The sequence below is a fragment of the Podarcis bocagei genome (assembly GCF_964188305.1).
Source record: "Podarcis bocagei genome assembly, chromosome: 8".
NCBI classification, from domain to species: Eukaryota; Metazoa; Chordata; class Lepidosauria; order Squamata; family Lacertidae; genus Podarcis; species Podarcis bocagei.
This window is the reverse complement of record NC_138133.1, coordinates 30207885-30232921: the sequence shown is the minus strand read 5'-3', so window position 1 is coordinate 30232921 and position 25037 is coordinate 30207885. Positions and strand designations below refer to the sequence as shown.

At 43.2% G+C, this 25037-nt stretch overlaps 1 protein-coding gene across 23 annotated transcripts in view; it reads right to left on the bottom strand.

Annotated features, from left to right (window-relative positions):
* ATXN1 (ataxin 1) overlaps positions 1 to 25037 on the bottom strand; it is a 208495-nt gene that overhangs the window by 156668 nt on the left and 26790 nt on the right. For 14 of the 23 annotated variants that reach the window (XM_081206296.1, XM_081206298.1, XM_081206295.1 and 11 more), the window contains one exon: positions 8749 to 8835. The exons of 4 other annotated variants lie outside the window; for them this stretch is intronic. The gene's annotated coding sequence lies outside the window, so the exon portion shown is untranslated. The remainder of the gene's footprint in view (positions 1 to 8748; positions 8836 to 25037) is intronic. 5 more of the 23 variants (XM_081206279.1, XM_081206299.1, XM_081206284.1 and 2 more) reach the window with 1 other exon arrangement.

Sequence of the window (25037 nt, the reverse complement as noted above, 5' to 3'; positions counted from 1 at the left end):
TCCCCACTTCGGAACATCGTTCCGAAGTGGGGCGGCTGGGGCAGCTGTTCCCGCCCCCCGCTTCGGAACAGCGTTTTAAAATGCTGGGGGTCGGCAGCGAACGCTCCAGACCCCCAGCATTTTAAAATCTCCCCGGGAGAGAGACTTCTCTGCTGTCCCTTGGAGATTTTAAAATGCTGGGGGTCGGCAGCGAACGCTTCGCTCCCGCCCGCCAGCATTTTAAGATCACCCGGGGCAGGCGGGGGGGAGGCAGGCGGGGGGGGGAGCAAAGACTTTTGCCCCCCGCCGTCCTTCAGAAGAGGTCCTCTTCTGAAGGCCGGCTGTGGGCGAAAGTCTTTGCTCCCGACCGCCAGCATTTCCCTATGGGCTTTCGTCTTGCGATGCAAGCCCATAGGGAAATTCGTCTTCCGAAGCGCCTCCAAAACAGAAAACCCTTTCGTCTTGCGGGTTTTCCATCTTGCGAGGCATTCGTCTTGTGGGGTACCACTGTACTAGCTTTCAATCCATAAAGCCTTCAACGATTTGGGTTCATGAATCTGAAAGGACTTTTTTCTCCCATATGAACCTGCCTAATTCAGATATTCTGCAAAGACCCTTCTAATGGTCTCCTACCTTGAGAAATTAGGTGGACAGTCAGGAAGAGGCCTTTTCAGTGGTGACATAACCTGCAGAACTCTGTTCCCAGAATATTGAATCTAGCATATGCACACCTTCTAAGATGGCACACAAAGTCTATCCTATTTGCCTGAGCTTTTAACAGTGGTCATGGTTTACCCAAGTGATCTTATTCTATTGTCATCTCTGCTGCTCTTTTAAGTATACTTTGATTATGATTCTCTCGTATTTAAGATTCTAATATTTGTGTGCACAAATGAGGCTAAAGCAAGCAATACGCACATGCAATAGGAAGGTGTTAGACAACCTGAGGTAACCCTGAGATTTATATTAGGAAAAGAAATTAGATAAAAATCCTAAGGAGGGGACCTACAAAGAAGTTCAAGGATCACGGAGCGCTAGCCATCTAAGATAAAATCATTAAATATCAGGCAGCCACACAGCAGACTAACAACTGGCTATTTAATATAAGTGATTGCCCAACAGAAGTCGGGCAGAAACAAAATCAATATTTCACAAATTCTCAAGAGTTTGTTTATTAAAAAACTGAAATGCATGAGAAGCATACAGATAGTATAGTATTCTGTAAAACCAATTAATTTAAATTGCCTCGGCTTCTCTGGAAATCAATTAGTACATAATTTCAAACACATATGATCAATTTATTTTGAAAAATCTATTTATAGCAATAGTCATCTGAAGCATTCCAGTAAGATTTGATATATATCAGAAAAAAAACAAAAAAAAAGTGCAGGCCGAACAAAGGGAAGAATATATTTTGTGCATGTCAGCTATTTATGTTGCTACTGACACACTGTACAGCTACTCTGGATGTCAGAGTATAACATTTATTGTTATACTGTGGAGTCCACTGCTATTTTGGATATGGTATAGGTTTCTTAAGCAACTTCAGGTACAATTTAGCAGAAATGGAGCTAGACTAGACTCTTCTGGGGATGCTGGGGGATAGAGGAGGGGGAGGGAATCAGATAAATTGCTTTTCCTTCTCTTCCACTAGCAGAGCAACCAAAGCAAGGAGCACCATTTGGATTCTACCCATAATACAGAGGAACACAATCCTCCAGCCTAACAGTATTGGTTCCTTCTTGCTGCCCAGTTACAAGTGATCTGTGTGCCAATTTTCTGCCATCAGAGGCATCATAGAGGAATCAGCAGCAGGTGGTCTTAAAGTATCTTAGCCCAAACAGAGTCTGTGAACAAGCTGAAAGTTCACCTCTCTGAACTTTTCTAGAATAAATCCAGGAGACCACCACTGTGTTGTTGTTTTTCAGATGAGCAAGTTGAAGCTAGATGGAAGGAAGAGCCACACATTGTTGTAGACAGAGTTTGCATGAGGAGAGAGTGAGTTGTGGGAAAAGAAGGCTAGGTACACAGGCTTTTTGTCTACACGGTGGGGATGTTTTAACTCGCCTCTGGAAAAATCAGCTGCTCAGCCTTTCACCACAGGATTTGCTCTGTTTGAGTGGCTGTGTTGCTCTGTGTAATGTCTTACATTCTCAAAGTGCAAAACAGAAGCAGCCTAACTAAAGTACCACAAACTACTAGTACAGATATTACAGAATCAGAACACTTGCTTCTTCCCACTTTTTTCTCTGTTGTCTTCCCCTTCTCATATTACTCTCTGGTTTGTGCACTTGGTTAGATATTTTTCCAGTCAACAGACAAATGTAGATTTTAAAATATTGCCTTTCGGTACTTTCATTTTGACCTGCCATTTACTTCTGAAACTAGCACATGACAATGACTCAAAACTGCCAGCAAGCACTATTCTGGCCAGACAGCCTCAAATGGCAACAGAGATGCTCATTGACTACAAAGAAATGAACCCATATGTCTGTGATTCTAAAACTGCAGGGGAGCCATGGGATGAAGTTCTAGGCAAGAAGGGAATTGTGGAGCCTCCTTTTTGAGAACTGGGTAGGTTGAACATTAGGAAACCTTTATTGATGTACAGTGATTTATGAGGAGGACATAATTTCCATTTAGCCATACTCTCAAACAGATTTGGTAAGAAGAGAAATTGTGAAGAACTTATGCTTTGTTCCTATGTTTACCTGTGTGTAGTTTTAGGAAGGGTCAGAGTCCCTTGTCTTGTCACTCTGCATGTGAGCATTTCAGCAAACTCACCTACAAAAGAAACGACTGTTGCCAGATTGGAGGGGAACGTGTTAGGCAACAGGTAGAATGAGTTTTGCAAAGTGGCTTATGCTGAAAAAATGTGAGAAATACAGAAGTAGGATATAATTTCAAACCCTGGAAAGTTCGTTTTGTGTTGGCTTACGTTGTTTGCCATTGACACAAATCACTCTTCACTTTTAGGTACATCACAGTTTAGATTATCTAAGAAGCCATTAACCCCTCACATCATAGAGTCATAGAATTGCAGGGATGGAAGGGACCCCAAGGGCCACCTAGTCCAACCCCCTGCAATGCAGAAATCTCAACACAGGGTCCCACATCCAATTTTAAACCATACCAGATCCTGCTTAGCTTTGCAAATGCACTAGCGTTTTTATGCTGCACCACTACAGAGAAATAAAAGAAAAATGTTGCCACCATTGCTCTCTTCCTCAACCATATAACACCAGGAAGGAGGTCAGCAGCGCCTCCTATTGGCCAAGAGGCTGCTGTACATTGCGGGGGAGCAGATCTGGTCTCCAAGAAACACGCTACAGCTGTTGCTGCCACCAAATCAGCAGGTGCTGCATTCACTGGGAGGATGGATATGCCGCCCCTGTGGATTCTGCCGCCTGAGGCAGCCAACCTTGCCTCATGGATGGGCTAGCCCTGTGTAACACATTCACAATTGCTAACATCTAAATGTTCAATATAGTAAGGAGGCAGAGGCAAAAGTGGCAGGAAGACCCAGGAATAAAGAAATAATAGCAGGCTTCCCTATTAATGTTGGTCCAAAACCCACTTCTCAATCTGCATAACAAGTGCAAAAAAATCCAACCCTCCAAAACCCACCTTCAGTTTGCATGTTCTCAAAAATATTGAGCATTGCTGTACCAGGCCTCCACAGGATTGAGCACATTTCTGCTATACATTTTGCCTCATCAGTGTTTCCATAATGGAAAAACCCCACAGGGGTAGTGCATCTGCATATAGCAGAAAAGTAAAGAGATAGTGATTTATGTCCTAATTTTTACTGGATCAATAAAATCTCATATTCTTTATCCATGATAAACAATAGGCAAGAAATTCCTGTCAATAAATGTGAAGCTACTATTGATTGGTACATTAAAATTGAATTAAAATAGGGACTAATAAAATAATTTAGTGAGTTTTGAAGAAGAAATTCAAACTCTCCATAAGCTCAGAAAACAGCAACTATGTCACCAATACCATTGGCTAAGTAATATAAATAATTCATTTTATGTTGAAAATGAATATATCTAGTACAGTGGTGCCTCGCAAGACGAAAATAATTCGTTCTGCGAGTCTTTTCATCTTGCGATGTTTTTTGTCTTGCGAAGCACGGTCCATCACAACTGCGCCTCTTCAAGCGGCTTAAAAAAAAAGTGCAAGACGTTTTCGTCTTGCGAAGCAAGCCCATAGGGAAATTCGTCTAGCGAAGCAATGCAAAACCGAAAAACCCTTTCGTCTAGCGAGTTTTTCGTCTTGCGAGGCATTCGTCTTGCGGGGCACCACTGTACAATATCAGCAATCTGCTGCATCTGCTTCATATACACAGCAAGCATAGGTTCATAATTAACCACAAAAGAGCACGAGCTAACTACATTTGAAGCAACGGAAGAATTTGTTCTCCACAACTAATCTCACAAACATAAAAGTTTCAGTTTCCAAGTTCTCAGTCTATTTACCTGCAGCAAAACTCAGACTACATAGTATTCTCTACGTGACAGTATACATAGCCTTTCCTGTATGGAGTTTTATCTCCTGAGCAGCAACATATCACGTATGGACAGGCCTCATTAGAAATGGTATACACAATGACACTTATTTCTGGAGACCCTATAAAAGCTGCAGCCAGATTGGGTTTAGGTTCGGCTCCGCCTGGAAGTCAGTGGGTCAACAGCTTGCAAAAATAAATAAACAATTCAAACAGTAAGCTGCCATCTTGGCTCCTCCCTGCTCCTCCCTCCCTAAGGTTTCATTTTGCCTTTATATCTCACAAGCAGTCATATTTTTTTGGTCCAGAGAGCAAGTATCCTAGCCAGCCCTTGACAATCTGACAACTGCATCCCTTCATATTTCAGAACAGTGAAACATTAGGGTTCATCTCTGAATAAACAGTTCTCTTTTATCGCAACAAAGCAACAACATGAAGTACATAAAGCAATCCAAACAGTCCTCATATTTGAACTTGGGGCAAGTTTGCAGAAACGTTTTTGGCACAAAAAGGCAACTACATTGTGACTTTTCTCTAGCAATGCTCCAAAGACAAGATTTTTTAAAAATGATAGCTCCTCTTGGCACTCAGGGATTATTTATCAGTTTACAGTGGTACCTCGGGTTAAGAACTTAATTCGTTCCGGAGATCCGTTCTAAACCTGAAACTGTTCTTAACCTGAAGCACCACTTTAGCTAATGGGGCTTCCTGCTGCCGCCGCGCCACCAGAGCATAATTTCTGTTCTCATCCTGAGGTAAAGTTCTTAACCCGAGGTACTATTTCTGGGTTAGCAGAGTCTGTAGCCTGAAGCGTCTGTAACCCAATGTACCACTGTATTATTTTATTCCTCTTATCAGCTGCTTTTCAGGGCCAAGCCCTCACAAAGCAACACAGAGAAATAAAAACGAAAACAGACAAATAGTTGCATGAAAAAAATGGAATCAGATCGTCTAGGTTTTTTCTCATTCCAGAACTGAAGGATCCAGGTAAACATTAACAGGAAGAGTTGCCCAACTGCAGAGTTCACCACGACAAAAGGCCCTATCTCATTGCTGATCAATACAGCCAATTTCACTAGTGGGCGATTGTGAGAAGGGTCTGATATATGGGTGCAGACAGCCCTTTAGATAAAAGGGCTTCATTTTGCACAACAGAAGTTACTAAGCTGCCTTCCAAGGTACCCAGGGACGCGGACTTATAAAAAATATTGGGGGGGCCCGGGAAAGCTCATGAATAATAAATAAGCTCATGAATATGCAAATAAAGTGGCGCCGCCTCCTCGTGAGCGAATAGGGGAGAGCGTGCTGGCCTATTAATCAGCTCCGAAGGAAATTGGGTGGAGCTTTTGCTCGGGAGGGAGGGCAGGAGGCATGCAGCCCGACCCTGTGCATTTTGGGCTGGGGGAGGGGTGGCAATGGCGCTCTGCTGGAGGGGCGCCGGAGATTATTGGGGGGGCGGAGCCCCCCCAAACGAATTTTTGAGGGGGCTCGGGCCCCCTCAAGCCCCATGGAGTCGGCGCCTATGAAGGTACCCAATGTGAAACACTTCGCACTAATCCAGTCTGGGTCATATATAAAGTAAGGCTAAACAGATTATTTGGCTTAATTCATGTTCTACACAAAATCTGAATGGCGGGAGGAAAGAAGGGTAAAAACTTGCAATAATTTTAAGGGAGAACTTGTTTTGAACACATCAACACTTGGTTTATTTTAATCATTAACATCCTCTGAAATTTCATTTTGCTGCTGCTGCAAAGGATATTATCAGAAGCTGCTTCTCAGTTGCTGCCGTTGCTCCCCATTTTGAAAACCCTTGGAAAGTTCCTGTGTCATGTCAAATAGTTTTAATGAGGGATTCTGGGAGAAAATTGTTGGCTGTCATCCTTCCCACCTCCCCAGAATCCCCATCAGAATAATATTATATCGCAGTGCAGCATTATTCCAATGGTCATTGTGGAGGGAAAATATATGAAGTCTGAGAGGACAAAAATGCCTAAAAAGCAGTGTGCTGCCAAAGTAAGTCTCCCCTCTAAAACATTTGCAAATCCTACCCCTAAAAAATTGCCCTCCAATTTGCCGTTCCTGTAGCACAGGCATAGGCAAACTCAGCCCTCCAGATGTTTTGGGACTACAACTCCCATCATCCCTGACCACTGGTCCTGTTAGCTAGGGATGATGGGAGTTGTAGTCCCAAAACATCTGGAGGGCCGAGTTTGTCTATGCCTGCTGTAGCAGCAGTCACTTTTTGCAGCAGGCCATTTTTGAAATTAGTTTAACAAGTTGCTCTGGTTAGCAAGAAAAGGATGCTTTCTGCAAAGAGTGCTCTATGGTACTCATTTGACAATACTTTCAATGCTAGGCAAAGACACCCCCCCTTTAATGTCTTTGATTAGCTACTATGGGATTTGCTCAATCCAATGGGAATTGTGCTTGAGGAGAGGATTCTCTCATTACTTTGTTGGTTTGTTACGTTGTACTTATTTTATATGCTGCATTTCTTTGTATTTCATGTTTTTAATTATGTTATTGTACGTTGCTGAGATTTTGGCATAGGCACTCAAAATTCAGCATTTGATGAACCAGTTTTACACTTGCATTCCACCCGTTATCCTTCAGATTCTTACCCCTAGTTCTCTCATGAACAAAAGGAGCTGAATAAGCTCTATTTAAGGAAACAGGCAGTTGCAAGTGATCATGTCAATCTTCTAAGCTTAGAGATGAAATTTCTGGAAATTTTGAAGACACAGACAGGAAAATATTGTTTTTCGTTTTATTTTGTTTTTTAAAAAATACAGACACAGAAGCAATGCTTACTTGCTTGTTAGCCTCTTTTACAGAGCAAAAGTCACTTCGTTACTTTAGGAACATAAAATGTATTATATATAAATTGGTTTGCCATTAAATTATCATGTTTATACAATCTCTTCAGTCAATATTTACAATATTTACAAATGAAACTACAAGCTGCTAGACTGCAAGAAACCTAGCATCTCTTTCATTTTGCTATTTTATAAGGAGCAGAAAATTATGGTGGGCTGTAATCAACTAAGTCCTACTCAAACTAGACCCACTGAAATTAGTAACCGTGAGTTCCTTATGTCTATTCACTTCAATGGGTCTTACTCTGAGTAGGATTATCGCTTAATATAATCCTATGTCTCCTTCAGTCCTCCACACCGTCAAGCAGACATAAAAAAGAACTGAGAAAAAGGGGGTCTCAATGAATGCTACATAAAATTTTATCAGTCTCATTTTCTGGGCTATTGCTATCTTTCTGCTTCTTCATATTTGCCATCTTATCTGTCATGGACTTCTAAAAGCTGAAGGTTTGGGTGGATTGAAACAAGCTTCTGTATCCTTTCACACATCGTAGTCCAACATTTCCCCAGTTTTTGCAATTTTTCAGGGGAAAAAGGCTTCAAGGGAGGGAGCCTTCACATTTTAGGAAAAGCCACCTCCACGGTCCACAAAGTGACCAAGGCATTAATAGGGACACCAACCATGCCATGTGGAAACTCCTTGAAGGACTCTCAGAAATTCATCCAGATCTATCTGCCTCCAAGGGCAGACCATTCCAACTGGTATCTCACCTTTGCAGCAAGCCTAAATATCACCAGAAAATGATCTGATCACAATAAAAAAGTGAAACAGAAATTCCCCACATCCAGATAAACATCAACCCCACCTGATTAAGTAATTCTATGGAGGTATTTGGCCAACTACTTCTTAAAATGACGCCATGGTTACACTGACGGAGGAAGAGGAGTGTGGAGGGAGCATACTGTTCTCAGCAGAGCGATCCCGGCAGGGTGCCATCGCGGCTGCCCCCCCCCCCCCGCGCTGGGCGCCCCACCCTGTCCCCGCAGGCGGCGCACCCCGCTCCCAGGACGCGCGCCTGCCCTGCCCCTGCATAGTTATCATGGCACCTATGAAATCTTGTTTTATCACAATGGTTTACCTAAAGTGAAACAAACCACAGTCGTAAATTCAGACATAACGCTAAACCAAGGAACATGGTTTGTTTCCTCCCAGCTGTTGCAGGGAGGAGCACAGTGGATGCAAATTGTCCCTGCATGAAAAACCATGGTTTACAGTTTATGGCGACATGCAAACATGGTCACAGAATAAAGCATTTCATGTGTACTTGTTTTTGGGCCTCAAAGCTATAATGCACACATCAGATGCAAGCATGTTGCTCTTTTTTATTTCCATGTCATGAACTACAAGCAGAAAAAGTTAAACATAAAAAGTCTTACTTAATAAATGCACAGATCTTCTACTTTTCTTTGATGTAAAAATCCACTGAGTCTTGAAACATCCAACCAGGGTGCAATGATTTTCTGCTGAGAAATAAAGCGATATCTTTATGAAATAGAGAAGATGCAAAATTGTAGACAGGCAAACAGATGCACACACAAAACCCATTAAAATCAAATCAGGGAGTGGTCTCTCACCAATTCTAATAAGAATTCTTGTTTTCAAGTCTTTTCATTGGTTTAAGATTAGGGGATGTACATAGTTTGCTTAGCTATTTGATGTAGTGTGTTTAGTTTTATGTAATGGTATTATTTTACTATTGAGCACTCCTAATATAGTTCTTGTTCACTCTCAGTGATGAAGGCAGCAATATACCAAAATAAATTGAGCACATTATATTATTACATAAATTATTTGCACAATAATTTTAGGCTCCTTTTTTAAGCTCCTAATCCTTTTTCTTTTGAGGCTCCCACCTGTTCACTTACTCTATTAATAATAAAAAAATAATGTTTATAATTTATTACATTTAACTGTCTCTTTATAATAAATAAAATGTTTCAAAGCAACTCGACAAAATAAAATACACCACCATAAAGACAATGTAGAACCAGAAACACTTAAAAATAAACAATACAAAACACAAGGCAGTCTCTGCTTGTGTTCAAGTCTCCCACACCTGAGACATGCCCCGCCCCTGACACTCCTTGCTGTTGCCTCTCCTGCCACACTTCCCTCCTTGCCTTCCGGCCTTCATGCCAGAAGATAGAGAGAGGCAACTGTTGTGCTGAATTTCTTTCTTGAACCCAGGAATTCATATTAAGTACTGGGGGCAACTGATCCTATTCCCATCCAATGGGAGGATGTACAGAATGACAAATACCAATAACCTCTCTCCTTGGATACAGGAGAAAAAGTGACGATGTCCCAATTAACATCATTTGAGGCCATGCACACAGGACTGTCCTTAAGGGTAACTGGGCCCTTTAGAGCAAAGGGTTATCAGAGACTTGAGCGCACAGACTGAAATGACCAGAAGAAGACCTAGAATAGAACTACTAGCTGCAGAATGTCTGGTGTTGTCTTTCATTGTATTGAGGCACACTTGCTATCCTGGCTGTTTTTATTCCCATTATAATCTTCCTACATGAGCTATCATGACTGAGAGGTAATTCACTAGATTCAGTGAGATTTTCTATTATGACAGACTTTCCCCTTATAATGATGCAAATGAAGCAAAGAACATGACCTCTTCACTAGTTTAGTTCTTTGTTGATTTGGTTGATAGTGTCTGGGAATCAAGAGGAAAGTGGATCATAGCTTTATACTGAGTGCTGTTAATCTTCGCTTTGCATAATGCTGGTACACTCTGGCCCAAATACTGGAGATTTATTTGATGTGCACACATTTTCAAAAACTAGTAAACACGTTGGATTCTATTACGAAAGAACAGCTTTGTAGCTCTTTTCAAGCACTATGTTTATATACTGTATAGGTACTGTCATGTGTTTCAATTTGCATCTCTACAAAAATGTTGAAATTTTTTTTGTTCCACAGAGGCGGGAGGAAGGAAATCACCCAGCTATTTCACTCATTTTGCCTGCATAAAGCTGTGTCACATGCATTCAGAACTCATTTTAGCATATTTAGCTACAATGATACATATTTCATTTATTCATATGCATTATTTATATGCAACCAATCACATATGGAATCATAAAAACAGACACCAAGAAACAGTAAACATACTTAAAAATGGGCTGTCTTGATCTATATAGTATATATTTTAAGGATTTATATGCTAACTTTCAAAACAAAAGTTACCCCATGGCAGCATACAAGCAGTGTCATAAAAACATTTTAACACCTGCATTTAACAATTACAGTGGTGCCTCGCAAGACGAAATTAATTCGTTCCGCAAGTCTCTTCGTCTTGCGGTTTTTTCGTCTTGCGATGCACGGTTTCCCATAGGAATGCATTGAAAATCAATTAATGCGTTCCTAGGGAAACCGCCTTCGGACCAGGTCCGGGGACAGTCTGCCCCCGGACCTCTTCTGAAGGCTGGGGGGGGGAACAAGGGCTTTTCTTCCCACCCCCAGCATTTTAAAAAACCCTGGGACAGCGGAGGACTTCTCCGCTGTCCGGGGCGATCTTAAAATGCTGGCGGGCGGCATTTTAAAATCGCCCCGGACAGCGGAGGACTTCTCCGCTGTCCGGGGCGATTTAAAAGCCCCTGGGAAGGCAGGCAGGGGGGACAAAGACTTCGCCCCCTGCCCGCCTTCAGAAGGTGTTCCCGCCCCCCGCCCCACTTCGGAACAGCTTTCCGAAGTGGGGCGGCTGGGGCAGGTGTCCCCGCCCCCCCTCCCCACTTCGGAACAGCTTTCCGAAGTGGGGCGGCTGGGGCGGGTGTCCCCGCCCCCCCTCCCCACTTCGGAACAGCTTTCCGAAGTGGGGCGGCGGGGGCGGGTGTCCCCGCCCCCCCTCCCCACTTCGGAACAGCTTTCCGAAGTGGGGCGGCGGGGGCGGGTGTTCCCGCCCCCCCTCCCCACTTCGGAACAGCTTTCCGAAGTGGGGCGGCTGGGGCGGGTGTCCCCGCCCCCCCGCCCCACTTCGGAACAGCTTTCCGAAGTGGGGCGGCTGGGGCGGGTGTCCCCGCCCCCCCGCCCCACTTCGGAACAGCTTTCCGAAGTGGGGCGGCGGGGGCGGGTGTCGGGGAGATTTTAAAATGCTGGGGGTAGGCAGCGCTTCGCTCCCGACCCCCAGCATTTTAAAATCTCCCCGGGACAGGGGGAGATTTTAAAATGCTGGGGGTCGGCAGCTCCCGACCCCCAGCATTTTAAAATCTCCCCGGGACAGAGACTTCTCTGCTGTCCCTTGGAGATTTTAAAATGCTGGGGGTCGGCAGCGAACGCTTCGCTCCCGCCCGCCAGCATTTTAAGATCGCCCGGGGCAGGCGGGGGGAAGGCAGGCAGGGGGGGGGGAGCAAAGACTTTTGCCCTCCGCCGGCCTTCAGAAGAGGTCCTCTTCTGAAGGCCGGCTGTGGGCGAAAGTCTTTGCTCCCGACCGCCAGCATTTCCCTATGGGCTTTCGTCTTGCGATGCAAGCCCATAGGGAAATTCATCTTGCGAAGCGCCTCCAAAACAGAAAACCCTTTCGTCTTGCGGGTTTTCCGTCTTGCGAGGCATTCGTCTTGCGGGGTACCACTGTATTTAAATCAAAAACAGCAGCATAAAATCATTCCTATTTCATACCAGACTAAAATGAAAAGCAAAAGCAAACAGAGAAGGAGTCACATGCACCTCTCTTAAGAGGGAGTTCCATAGATATAGGATATAGATATAGGATCAGCACTGAAAAGCCAATTTCTTTTGTTTCAACCAAGACCAATCTTAATTGTGAGGACTGCAAGAAGGGCCTCTGTGGATGATTTTAAGGCCTGGGCAGGTCCTTACAGGTATAGGTGGCTCTTGAAGTAACCTGCTTCTGAATGGTTTTAAATTGAGGCCAGAAGCAAATAGATAACCAATGCAGCAATGTAAAATCAATGTAATGCATTTCCAATACTTGACCACCATAAGCATCTTGGCTGCCTTATCTTGTACCAACTGATGCTTTTGAACATCTTTAGGGGCAGTCCCCACAAAAAGTGTGTTACACTAATCTTGTCTGGGTGTAGCCAGGGCATGAATAGCAGAGGCAAGGCCAACTGCTTCTATATAGGGTGGTGGCTAGCTCACCAGCCTAAGCTGGTAAGCATATTTTAAATATACTGGGAGGAATTCAATGCTCTTTCTCTCTCCTTCCCCCACATGCTGACCCTGGAGTTCTCCCAACCTCCCAAAAACCCATTTCCTGCGTGTGGGGCGGAAGATAGAGGAAAGCCCTGTTGCACCAGCATAAGTCCTTGTGTGCGCTTCCACTGGAGGGACTCATGAGTTGGATCCCACCCACCGTTGAAATCGTTCACTTATTCCCAGCCATCAACATCTTTGCTAAAGAACAGAAGGTCTTGCAGCATTTCCAGAAGACCCTCAGACTTGGTCTGTGGCAAGCCTTATGTGGAGGGACGTGGGTGGCGCTGTGGGTTAAATCACAGAGCCTAGGACTTGCCGATCAGAAGGTCAGCGGTTCGAATCCCTGCAACGGGGTGAGCTCCCGTTGCTCGGTCCCTGCTCCTGCCAACCTAGCAGTTCAAAAGCACCTCAAAGTGCAAGTAGATAAATAGGTACCGCTCTGGCAGGAAGGTAAACGGCATTTCTGTGTGCTGCTCTGGTTCGCCAGAAGCGGCTTAGTCATACTCGCCACATGACCTGGAAGCTGTATGCCAGCTCCCTCGGCCAATAAAGTGAGATGAGCGCCGCAACCCCAGAGTCGGCCACGACTGGACCTAATGGTCAGGGGTCCCTTTACCTTTAAGCCTTAAGTGGAAGAGGAGTTCCAGAGCTACAGAAAAATCTCTGATGACCTCTCAGCAGGCCAGACTTCTCTGCAAGCCATTGTTCCAACTCATCACTTAAGCAGTATATGAAAGTGAGTCACCTACATTAAACCCCTCACCATGACCAGAAAGGGAGTAAGCACCGAGTCTGCAGAACCTGGATCATATGTAAAAAAGAGTGAGCTGGATGTCATTTGTTTACTGATGCATCTGTTCTGACACCTTATAATCATCGATTTTATATAATACAAGCCCTAGGAATCCCTAACATCCTTGCTGATTTTTGTGATGTATGACACTCAGTTTCAGCCCATGAGATCTAGCAACAATGCACTGTTTGATTTATTGCGGCCTAAGGTGTATTCATTCTCTCAGTCACTAACGTCACAATATGGCAGATTATGATCTGGCTATACAGTGGTACCTCGGGTTAAGAACTCAATTCGTTCCGGAGGTCCGTTCTTAACCTGAAACTGTTCTTAACCTGAAGCACCACTTTAGCTAATGGGGCCTCCCGCTGCTGCTGCGCCACCGCCGCACAATTTCTGTTCTCATCCTGAAGCAAAGTTCTTAACCCGAGGTACTATTTCTGGGTTAGCGGAGTCTGTAACCTGAAGTGTCTGTAACCTGAAACGTCTGTAACCCAAGGTACCACTGTATGTTGGAACATTCACACAAAATCAACAGTAAATAGTTTCAATTTAATATACTTGGCTACTTCCTATGAATTATGTAAAAATGCAAATTCTGATATAAACTTCCTCAAAAATGGTTCGATAGCATTTTGGGTTCATCTCTGAAGTAGAAGGAGCTGTTTGTTTATGAAAGTTGAACAATTTTATCTAACTAGAGGAAAAAAATAGCGGTGTTCTAAGAGCCAGGAAGCCATTGCAAATTTTAACATAAACTTTTACATAAAAGCAAATATCCAGAAAAACAAGTGCTTTAAAAAAATCCTGTAAATAATGCTAGCACAATACTTCAGTGACTTTAAGAGATGTGATACATGACTGCATAATAAATACAAAATTCAGTTACTACATATATGCAAAATGCTTTCAAAACTATACAAAATGTCATAAGAGTATGAAGATACTTTTAATCACATTCAGAGATAACATTCAGAGATAAAGAACTATCATTTTACTGAAGTTACAAATGCAAGCAGGATTGGGGCAAACTGAAAATTCAGCTTGAGCAACATTATGCTACGATTACTTTTCATTCAATGTTGCAAACACTTTTTTAAAATACATTTATAGCCCAATAAAATGTTTTCTGCTCTCTTGTTATCTGCCAAGCCACCACCATTTTACTCCCACAATAGTTTCAGTATTACTTTAGTTCCGTTAACATTCACACAGCTCAGCTAACATTTAACCACTCCTGTTTTTCACCAATTTGACCTCAATACATACTGTTAAGAAAAATGATACTACTTTGCAATGCACAAGGCATAGAGCACGCTGCATTTATAAACCGTCCCTATAACTAGCTAGAAAGTTACTGATCGTGTTGTTTACCTTGGGATATAGAAGACAATATAACCATCCATAAGTTACTTAGCTAGGATTACACATTTTTTACAGCGAATTCTCATCATGATGTGGAAAAACCTTGTTCCGTGTATCAGAATAGATGTAACCACTGAAAAAGCTCTTACTTCATGTTCTTTAAAGTTCTGAGCAGACAGGACAAAGCTGTATTGCGAACGGTGAAAATCTGCTGCCTGGAGCAGTAAACTCCCACTCCCCACAAAAGCAAAATCTATTAGGCCCCAATTCTTTACTTAATTCCATTGTGTAAGCCATCAGATGTGGGCATTCAGGAAAAAATGCTTTCACAGAAGCAGCCTTTGGGGTGGGGAAGAAACAGATTGGGAATATGAAAGTCTTCTATACTACAAGATTGAATTGTAAATTTTAAAAATAGACACAGATGGGGGAAGCAAATGCTAGGAAAATACCATAGATTTGCAAACAAAGAATAACACACACAGAGATATATACATGGGAAGGACCTGCAACACATTCATTAACAAACACAGAAAATAGCAGAACTTAAAACTTTTGAAGTAGCACTCTAAAATTTACAGCATTTTGGCTGTGCCACATTTTGGAACCATCCTGACAACCTGTGTCAGTGAGCTCCAAATTAAACACCTAGAGCCATTTTTAATTCATTACAGCTACCAGCCGTCACAAGCCCTGTTTGCTTTCTTTCTTAATTTGATCACTTTTGCATAAGACTGATTTTCTGTTCCATGAATACGGAACCCTGTGCCTGCTCCCACTGAGTTCACACAATGCTGCATAAGTTTGAGAATGAATTTCATTCAGCCAGCAAAGGCTGTAACATTCTATAATGATAGAGACAAAGTCTATTAAATATGCCAGCTTCTAAGGTGTTGGTTTTTTTAGTATGATGGGATTTTTCTGTGAGACCATGAGCTCGTTACTCATGCTAAAAAATAATTAGCCAGGAGAACAATCTGCCTAGACTACAGTGGCAAGGGATTATCAGTAACTCAGGATCTCCAAATCAAGTACTGGAACATATATTTTACCTCAACTGGAAATTACAAGGACAATATAGGAGTAACTACCAAGTTCTATATCCTGCATTATGCTGTTACAATGCCAGGCTCAGACATCATAATGGTCTCCTTATGGTTTTTTAATCTGTGTCTATGAATTATCTAATCCAAGCTAGCAGTTGCTACTTTTTGACTATGGCCTTGTTAGTGCACTGAAGTCCACAGAGGCATAGCTACTATTAGTAAATGCTATCTAATTAGACTCTTACCTCTGACTCACATCTATAGTAGCAATTCATATCTTCTACTTTTAAGACAATAATGAAAGCTTTGTCCAGTAGAAATTCTGTCAGCATGCCTCTCAATGACTGGGACGTAATAGCCTCAAGAATTAAAATTTCCTAAAATATTTTAATAGGCCAGGAAACGCAACCATTTGTGAAGTTATTCTGGTTGGGAAGTACATTGCAAATTTTGCAAAGGAAATAGCAAATTTTGCTATTAGAATTATAGCAACTCATCATCTGGCTGAGTGTTATGATGAGAGAAACTAAAGATAAAAGGTAAAGGAACCCTGGATGGTTAAGTCCAGTCAAAGGCGACTATGGGGTGCGGAGCTCATCTCGCTCCAGGCCGACGTTTGTCCACAGACAGTTTTCCAGGTGTGTGTCATGTGGCAATGACCGCTCCCCGCATAAAACAGGGGGGCGCCCTTTGCGTGGATGCGCGCAGCCCCTGGATCTGGAGCGGCTCCATCAGCATAGGCTTGGCTTTGCCTTCCCTCAGGTGGGATACCTGGAGGTCTCCGCCTACCCCAGTCAGTTGTCCAATCCCACCTGGGGGAAGGGTTGCCAAGGATACCAAGGTTCCCTGTTAAAGGGGTTTCTGAAGGGAGGATTTGACCGTACGCCGAAAGGTCGTCATTGCTCTCCCCTGCGGTGGCGACGTAACGGGGGCGGCTATCTCTGCTTGAACATATGTTCTCCAGAGCCGGCCCATCCCCCCCCCCACTGGATAACCCTGATGCTCCCTAGGTCCCCGGCTGGGGACTGGGGAGGGAGAACGCCCAATACCTGAGCCAAGGTCTACCCACATTTGAAATTTAATAAAGTTGTGGCCAATTCAATCCCATAGCACGTTGTCTTGAGTCGTTATTCCACATGACGGGGGGGGCCGCTCAGGATCTGGGGACTCCGCCTGTCCACGCAAATGCTTAAAGCTAACAAAATAGCTAGAGATATTCAACCAAGTTTTAACCAGAGTAGATCCATTAAGAGTAATGAAAATGACCAAGTTAGTTCCATTTGTTTCAACGGAGTTACTCAGTAAAACATAGTTAAATGCCACACAATGTTTCCAGCCATCTCATCATGTTTCCCCTCCCCTTTCCTGATTGGCTGTGGCAATAGTCATGCCATTATTATGACTGGAGGCTACAGGCACCCAGATTTCAGGAAAACCACCCCAAAGCAAGCTTTCAGCTGGCTGCCAAGCAGCAAAAAACCTCCCCGTCTTTTTAAAAACTACACTGAGGAAATTGTATTGTACAATGTTTCTGATTTTTGTTTTTAGTGTAGCATGTAATTCTGCAAAGGAAATAATAAATTATAGAAGGGAAGAAAGTACTTGTCACTCCTTCCCTTCTTCAATTATCATTGCCCAAAGAAAAACATTAGAGAAATGCAACCAGAGAAGCATCTTCGGGGAAGGCATCTTTTAACCACACCCATCTCAAAAATGGTACAGTGGTGCCTCGCAAGACGAAAATAATTTGTTCCGCGAGTCTTTTCGTCTTGCGATGTTTTTCGTCTTGTGAAGCACGGTCTGTCGCAACTGCGCCTCTTCAAGCGGCTTTAAGAAAAAAGCGCAAGACGTTTTCGTCTTGCGAAGCAAGCCCATAGGGAAATTTGTCTAGCGAAGCAACGCAAAACCGAAAAACCCTTTCGTCTAGCGAGTTTTTCATCTTGCGAGGCATTCATCTTGCGGGGCACCACTGTATTTGAAAAGTCTACAAACCTCTTTGTGGCAAGCTAAATATAACAGCAAATGAAAAATACTGGTTGGGGTAATTACTGCTTATTTATCGTTTTTCAAAAGAAGCATACCCAGTTGAGGGTGCAGGAGGCAAAAACAAATTCATGGTTTCACTATATATTTTGTAGTTTCTTCAAGTGAAAAAATGATCAAAAATACAGACAACTCTGTCATAAAATGATACTATTTCACCTAATCAAAAAGGTCTCCTTTCCAAATCTTGCTCCAGCATTTCTTTGTGGTCAAAAGGTTTTGGTATTAGTATTAATATTTAAATGTCAAGTATGTGAGAACACATTTCCTGTGCTATCTAAAGTATTTGGAACAATTTTCAGTGAAGCAGTAATATTGCTCCTGACTTGCAATTTCAACAACTCTGACTGGAAAAAAGCAGCTCTTAAAACATCTGTATAAAATTTATTTTGTGTGTACCCTTATAATACTGCTCCTCTTTCACCTTGAAACAGTTTATTCTAGTTCCCAGCTTCAAGACATATTTATTCTTTTCATAGAGTGCTATTCATACTGGGATATCAGTTGCATTTAGAGTGCTTAAGGTGATATATTTGTTTCATATTCACACTACATTTGATAGCCATTTTAACCACCAGATCCCTGTATGTTTTATGGAAAAGCAGTTATTTGTTGCAATTTCTTCATTATTATTATTTCCCCCCCAAAAAAAAACCATACTCAGTTTTAACATTTTACTAAGATGGTACACAACAGATATGGTTATCTATGTAGTCCTTTTAAATTAAGTTCTCATGCTTAGTTAGAGCTGTTATTTTTATTACATGTGGGTGTCTTAATAGTAACGTGCTGTGATTGTATAGCTGAGAGCTTGCTTTCTCCTACAAATCTATGTAAGCTTTCAATACAGCAGCATAAATAGTATGCGATGAATCAAAAATACACAAATGGAGTTTCGGCTCTCTGTATTCTGCTGTAGTCTGGTAAATGTGTTTTGACAATGGACCACATTTTTATGTTTGTTTTGTATTTTGCACCCTAGCATCACAGAATTGAACAGTTGGAAGGGACCCCGAGGGTCATCTAGTCCAACCCCCTGAAATGCAGGAATCTCAACTAAAGCATCCATGACAGCTGGCCATCTAACCTCTGCTTAAAAACCTCCCAGGAAGTAGAATCCACCACCTCCCAAGGGAGGCCGTTCCACTGTCCAACAGCTCTTACAATCAGAAAGTTCTTTCTGATGTTTAGTTGGAATCTCCATTCTTGAAACTTGAAGCCATAGCTTCAGGTCCTACGCTCCGGAGCAGGAGAAACAAGATCACACTGTCTTCCATGTGACAGCCCTTTAGATATTTGAAGGTGGCTATTGCATCTCCTCTCCTCTTCTTCAGGCTCAACATACCCAACGCCCTCAACAGTTCCTGATAAGGCTTGGTCGCCCTCCTCTGCACACAATTCAGCTTGTCAATTTCTTTCTTAAACTGTGGTGCCTAGAACTGGACACAGTACTCCAGGTGTGGTCTAACCAAGGCAGAATATAGCAGTATTATTACTTCCCTTGGTTTGGACACTGTATATTTCTGTTGATTCAAGCAACTCCTTTTTGAGGGGAAAAGCAGAGTATACGTTTATGTAATCAATGAGACATAATAACCAAAGTAGTAATAACAATAATAATAATAATAATTTATTTATGTCCTGCCCTCCCCAGCCAAAGCCAGCCTCAGAGCAGCTAACAACAGTAAAAATAGCACAGTTTACATAAAATCACAGTCAATTAACTGAAATACATTGTAGCAGAGTACATTTCCTTTCACAGAAATAACTGTCTTGTCAAGTTTAATCTCTTCTATCCCTGCATAAATATCAGATCAAAATCTTAAAAGACCACTCCTCACATATCATGTCTCTTCCTCTACAAACAAGCGTAACAAAATGCCTTCATGAGTTCAGCAGTATTCTTTTCACGGGTAGTGAACTTGCATGTAATGTGAAATAATATTTAAAGGTACTATCCCAGAATATGCTGCACTATCTCGAACAATACTGCTGGTCAGGTGGTGATATATAACAACCCAGGCCTTTGTTTCACTTCTGTCTATGACCTGACTACATACTTGAACAAATAAGCTAACATGCATATACAGTGCACTTACATGTTTCGTAGACATACATTTCCTTTTGCATAGAGAACCTTATGCTTGTAAAACCTATATAGACAAGTAGTCAGAAGGGAGTTTATATCTGAAACAAACAAACCAAAGGAACAGAAGTGGCCCTAAAATAGTATTTAGACTGGGGAGGGGGAGGCGGAGCAGAGAAATAAAAATTAAAATTTGATGTAAGGAATGCAACATTGCTCATGTCAGGGCTGCTGTTGGGAAACTGCCCTGATGCTGCCCCCGCACCCACATCGGGCAGATCTGAGCCCCCACCTGCCCCAATGTTGCCATCAGCCCCACCACCGCAACACTGCCTGTGGCTGTGCACACAGCACAGCAACAGCAGTGAGGGCACAATGGCAGCAGCACAATGGCAGCGGTCAGATCTGCCACCAGTGGCAAATGGTTTCACTGTGCCTTATTGATGGGCTGCCCTGGCTCATGTGGCGGGACTTCACTGCCTTGTCTTCACCCAGTGTACCTGCAAAATCTGCTCCAAATGATCCTCCAGTGTCCTGGAACAGACTATGAGGGCCTGCAGAGGGCTGCTGGGGGAAGAACAGGTTGCCCCCCGCTGCAAAAGCAGACAGCCTCCTTGGATACAAGCAAGACCTATGCCAGCACCCTAATCACCTGGAGAAAAGGAAGGCATGGGTTTAAGTCAGCAGCTTGCCTATTGCAAATAACTGCAGCTGTCCCTAACCAAGCTACTGAGAGTCAAACAGGAAAAAGCATTTGTGTGTATTCAAATCCCAATGGTCAGAGGCAATTTGTAACAGATTGAAAAAAGGGTGGTCTTTCCCCCCTCATAATGTTCTTCTAGATGTGTGTTTGCAAAGTAAACACGCAACTGGGACACTCTAGATGGGAAAAAGCAGTTTGGGAGACCTAAAATTGAGGAGGCAGCTGAAAGGGAAATGTTTAAGCACATCCCGTACACCCCACTGTTTCCCTACGGGGTTAGGCTGACCTGATGCTGCTTTGCAGTAAGGAAGCACATCTGCATGCAACATAGACCACAAGTAGCAAAGCACCCCTGCCTGTGGCTCCTTCTACTGCTTTCTACTGCATTTTCTAGGTTGGAAAGAAAAGAAAAGCACTCTGACAGACCTGTTCTTTGCTAGTCTTCTGACTGCTACCACTTAGGAATTCCTTCCCATTTATTTACTATGGGGAATGGTGTCCAACTTGGGTCACCACACTTCAAGGCAAATAAAAAAAAATTGGGGGGATGGGGAGAGAGGACAGTCCTGGAAGGCAACAAAAATGGTAAGAGGACAGCAGACAGATCTTGGGTGCGCTTGCAGGCATACACACAGTGAACGCAGGGGTGGGAAGCAGAACAAGACAAACGTGAGACATATCTGGGATGGAATAAGGCCGCAGTTTGATTGACTGATTAAAGAGAAACAAGTTTGGCAAAACCACAGGACATGGATCCAATGATCAAGCAGCCCAAGCGCTGGTTGATACACCGTCATACCAAAAGGGGAATGTCTAATGTTTAGGGTCCACTATGGCATGAACTATTTTCAGGGGAACCCTTAGAGACAACATGGTAGGGGGCACTATAGCCCATCAGCCCCCAAGCTGGCCTTCTGGTCAGAGAGCACCGTCCTCCATGTTCCCATAAAGAGAACTCCCCTTGAGATGCTCCATCCCTTCTATTGATCTAGTCCAGTGCCCCTTCTGCCCTTACAAAGCTGTGACATAGGATAAATGCAGCATTACAATTTTGCTATGAGGTAGGCAAAAACAAGCAAGTCATGGACTATGGCCAATCCATCAGTTGGTTGGACCTGCCTGGTCCTGTGGGTGAGGGTTAGCATGTGTGGGCCCCTTAATAAATCCTAGGAGCAGACCTGAGCAGAAGTCCTCACTCAGATCTGCTTTCCAGGCTCCACCCATGTAAGTCGGAGTGTGCAGGGTAAAGTCTGCTGTTCGTCCCCCAATGCCATGTGCAGCTGCAAATCGTGGCTATGCTTTCCTTTGGACATCACCGAAGCTGGGAAGGGTGGGGGGGTCTTGTCGTCTGGGCAGACCAGGACCTCCATGCACCCTGCCCAGGCTTGCGACTCATGAAGGTCATTTTGATTCTGCCAACACAGAGGCTTGACTTAACCACCAGAGGTGCACTCCATTGGAGGGAGGGAGAGAGAGAGATGGATGGATGGATGGATGGATGGATGGATGGAACAATAAGGATATGAACCATAGTCTTTTGACAAGGGTACAGGCTTTGGGGAGTATTCTTGCTTCTGTCAGGGAGTTAATGTCTCTTCCAGCTCTCAATTATGTAACAAACATCTTCCAAACATTTTCATAATACCTGGGACAAAACTACTGAAAAAGACCATTTGTCAAGGAAACAGGTCACCAGAATAAAATACAAAAGTGAGAAAAGGCTTGTGCTATTTAAATATCATAAACACTTTGCTAACCACTCGCAGATGGAAATACAGACGCTTTTGCCAGATGCCCATCTTCAAAAACTTTGCTCAATTTTTCATTATTTTGAAGACGCAATAAAGCCTGTTTGCTGATTAAAAGGACACTGGCTTTAAGAGAGACTCTAGTGATATGGTAACTAATAATGTTTTTTAAAAACCTTAAGTATTTTCCAGCATTACACCCATTGGCTGGGCCAAGGTCTTATTTCTTCCTCCCCAGAGAAAACGTATAATACAGGCAATAAGTGAAACCAAAACAAAGTACTATCAAATGCAGAATGCAAACAAACTGGGAAATGATCTTTTCCTCCAGTAATTTCTATCTTGTAGTAATTGCGGCAACCAATTTTGAGAATGGCTTTTTAAATGTATGAGAAATCCTTGCTATTTTGACAGGTGCAATTTACAAGTGCAAAACTCTTTACATCATTTCTTCCCTTCTTACCCTCGCCATGACCCTGAGAACTAGAAAACTATTTTCCATTTTACTGAAGGGAAACTAAGGCCACACAAGAGTGACCTTACTGCAAGCTGCCAGTGGTTGAACTGAAGTTGCTCAGCTTTAGCACAAAGATGCCAGCTTCTGCATCACGTTATCCTGGGCTTTTAAATGCAGAATTTGCAAACAAGTCTTACTGAAATCAATTAATAATTTCCCTGAAAAAGCATTTTTGTTAACTCCTCTGTTTTTGTGCATTTTGGTTTTAATGGAAAAGTGAAGGCTAAACAGGCAAGAAGATGCAATCCAGCATTGTCCTATACCATGAACCATTAGGACACTATAGAGCATTTCAGACCAGGCAAAAATGCCACCAACCAGAAAAAGCAACAAGCCTGAGTTTGGAAATCACAAGGCTGGTTCTTGCTGCTTCCAGGTCTTTCTGCTTTCTGTTGAATTCCCTGAACTGTCGAGCCTCACTGTATTCTGCCATGTTCCTCCACTGTGCAACATGTGAGTTATGGACTCCCCCATCCCATGCATACATTCTCTGCTTCAGTTATCTGAAGCCTATTATTTAGCCACTGGGATGTAATTCAGCAAGTGCTCAGATGCTTCATGTCCTTGGTGCTAACTGTAGCCCAACTGCACATGTTAAAATAGCAACCCATTTTTCTGTTTTTGATTTTGGCATTAATATTCCACATTTCCTCCAAGAAGTTCAAGGTGATGTGCATGCTTGGCTCCCCCTTCTGATGTTAAGCCTAACAACCACCCAGTGAGGTAGGTTAAGCTAAGAGCCAGTGATTGCCCTAAGGCCTGGCAATGACTACACTAAGGTCCAATGCCCTCCCTGTCAGCAGCGATGGAGAAAACCTCTGGTCCATGGGCCTAATTATCGGACCGTTTTGGCAAAGCCAGACTCATCTGCCCTACCCCTGATGCCATAAATGATGTCAGAAGTGGGGCAGGGAAAAGTGGCAGCTGGACCAAGAGAAGAGATTTCACATCAGAGAAAGCACCACTTACCAGAATAACCCCTCTGAGTTTGGCAGTCACATGATCCAGGAGAACCAATCCTACGCCTCTGTCTGTCACATAGCTCTAATGCCTATACACCCTCAGTCTGGAAAACATCAGAGAGAAGCAACTAGGATACCTGCAGCTTCCAGATTTTTCTGCTGCCTGGTTCCACTCCTCTCCCCACAAGCAGCTGGTTGTCAGGGTGTGAAGAGAGCCCAGAACAGCCAAAATACCAACAATCAGCTGGGAATGGCAACATTGGAGAGTTTTCAAGGTTCTCTAGTGCAGCAAAGGGGGCTGGAGAAAGAAATTTGTATTCAACTGGATGGAGTACGTTAAATGCAACCTGCTTACTCTGAGAAGAAAATGCTCTGGTTTTAGGAACATTTCCCCCCTTCAAAAGGGCTGTCAATCAGCTGGTCAGTGGTCCCAGGGAACCTCTCTGAAGATGCATTCCTAGAACCAATCAGATGATTGGCTCTGGTAGCAGGTCTTCAAAGGGGGCTGCTTTAAGCACTCATGAATAACTTTGCACTTTGAATAACAAGTGTGAATCATCTCATGTTCCATCACCTGGCATCATAATACTAAGTCCACTTGACAAAGTTGGCCATGAGGGTATGTGGGGGAGATAAGGACCTGGGCCATAGGCTGGATCCAGTTCTCCACCCCTGTTACACAGGGAGTACCACAAACTACTGCTGCCTCTGCCTCTTTCAACATCCATACTATAGATGTACTATTCATGGTCCATGTTTTTTCATAGGAGAGCCTATTGTTGCTGCTTCTGGAATAAGAGCCACTGCTCAGAACACTTGGCCACCATGAGTTGCTTCCCATCCACCGGCTAAGTTCTAACCAATTAGGTTTCGAACTTCCAAATTGCTATTGGATTAAACGCATGACTCGCTGATGTAGCACTGAGACAGAATGCATGTTGTTGTTGCTGTTGTTTAAAAAAACACCCATACTGTAAAAGACACACTGTACTTTGCAGCCACAGAAGTGGAACAAAAAGAAAACTGGAACAGAAAGAAAAGAAAAAGTCTGGAAGGATATGCAACATTTTAAAAATCCCAGCAAGTTTCAGAGGAATGTGTACGTGCAAATATAAAAAGCTTTTCCCATGAGTAAAGTGGGAGTGGCAAGGTTCCTGGAATGAAAGACGAATCGTATGAAATGCAGACTTGGAACTCCTTTATTGCTATTAAGGAAAGCAAGCAGTTACA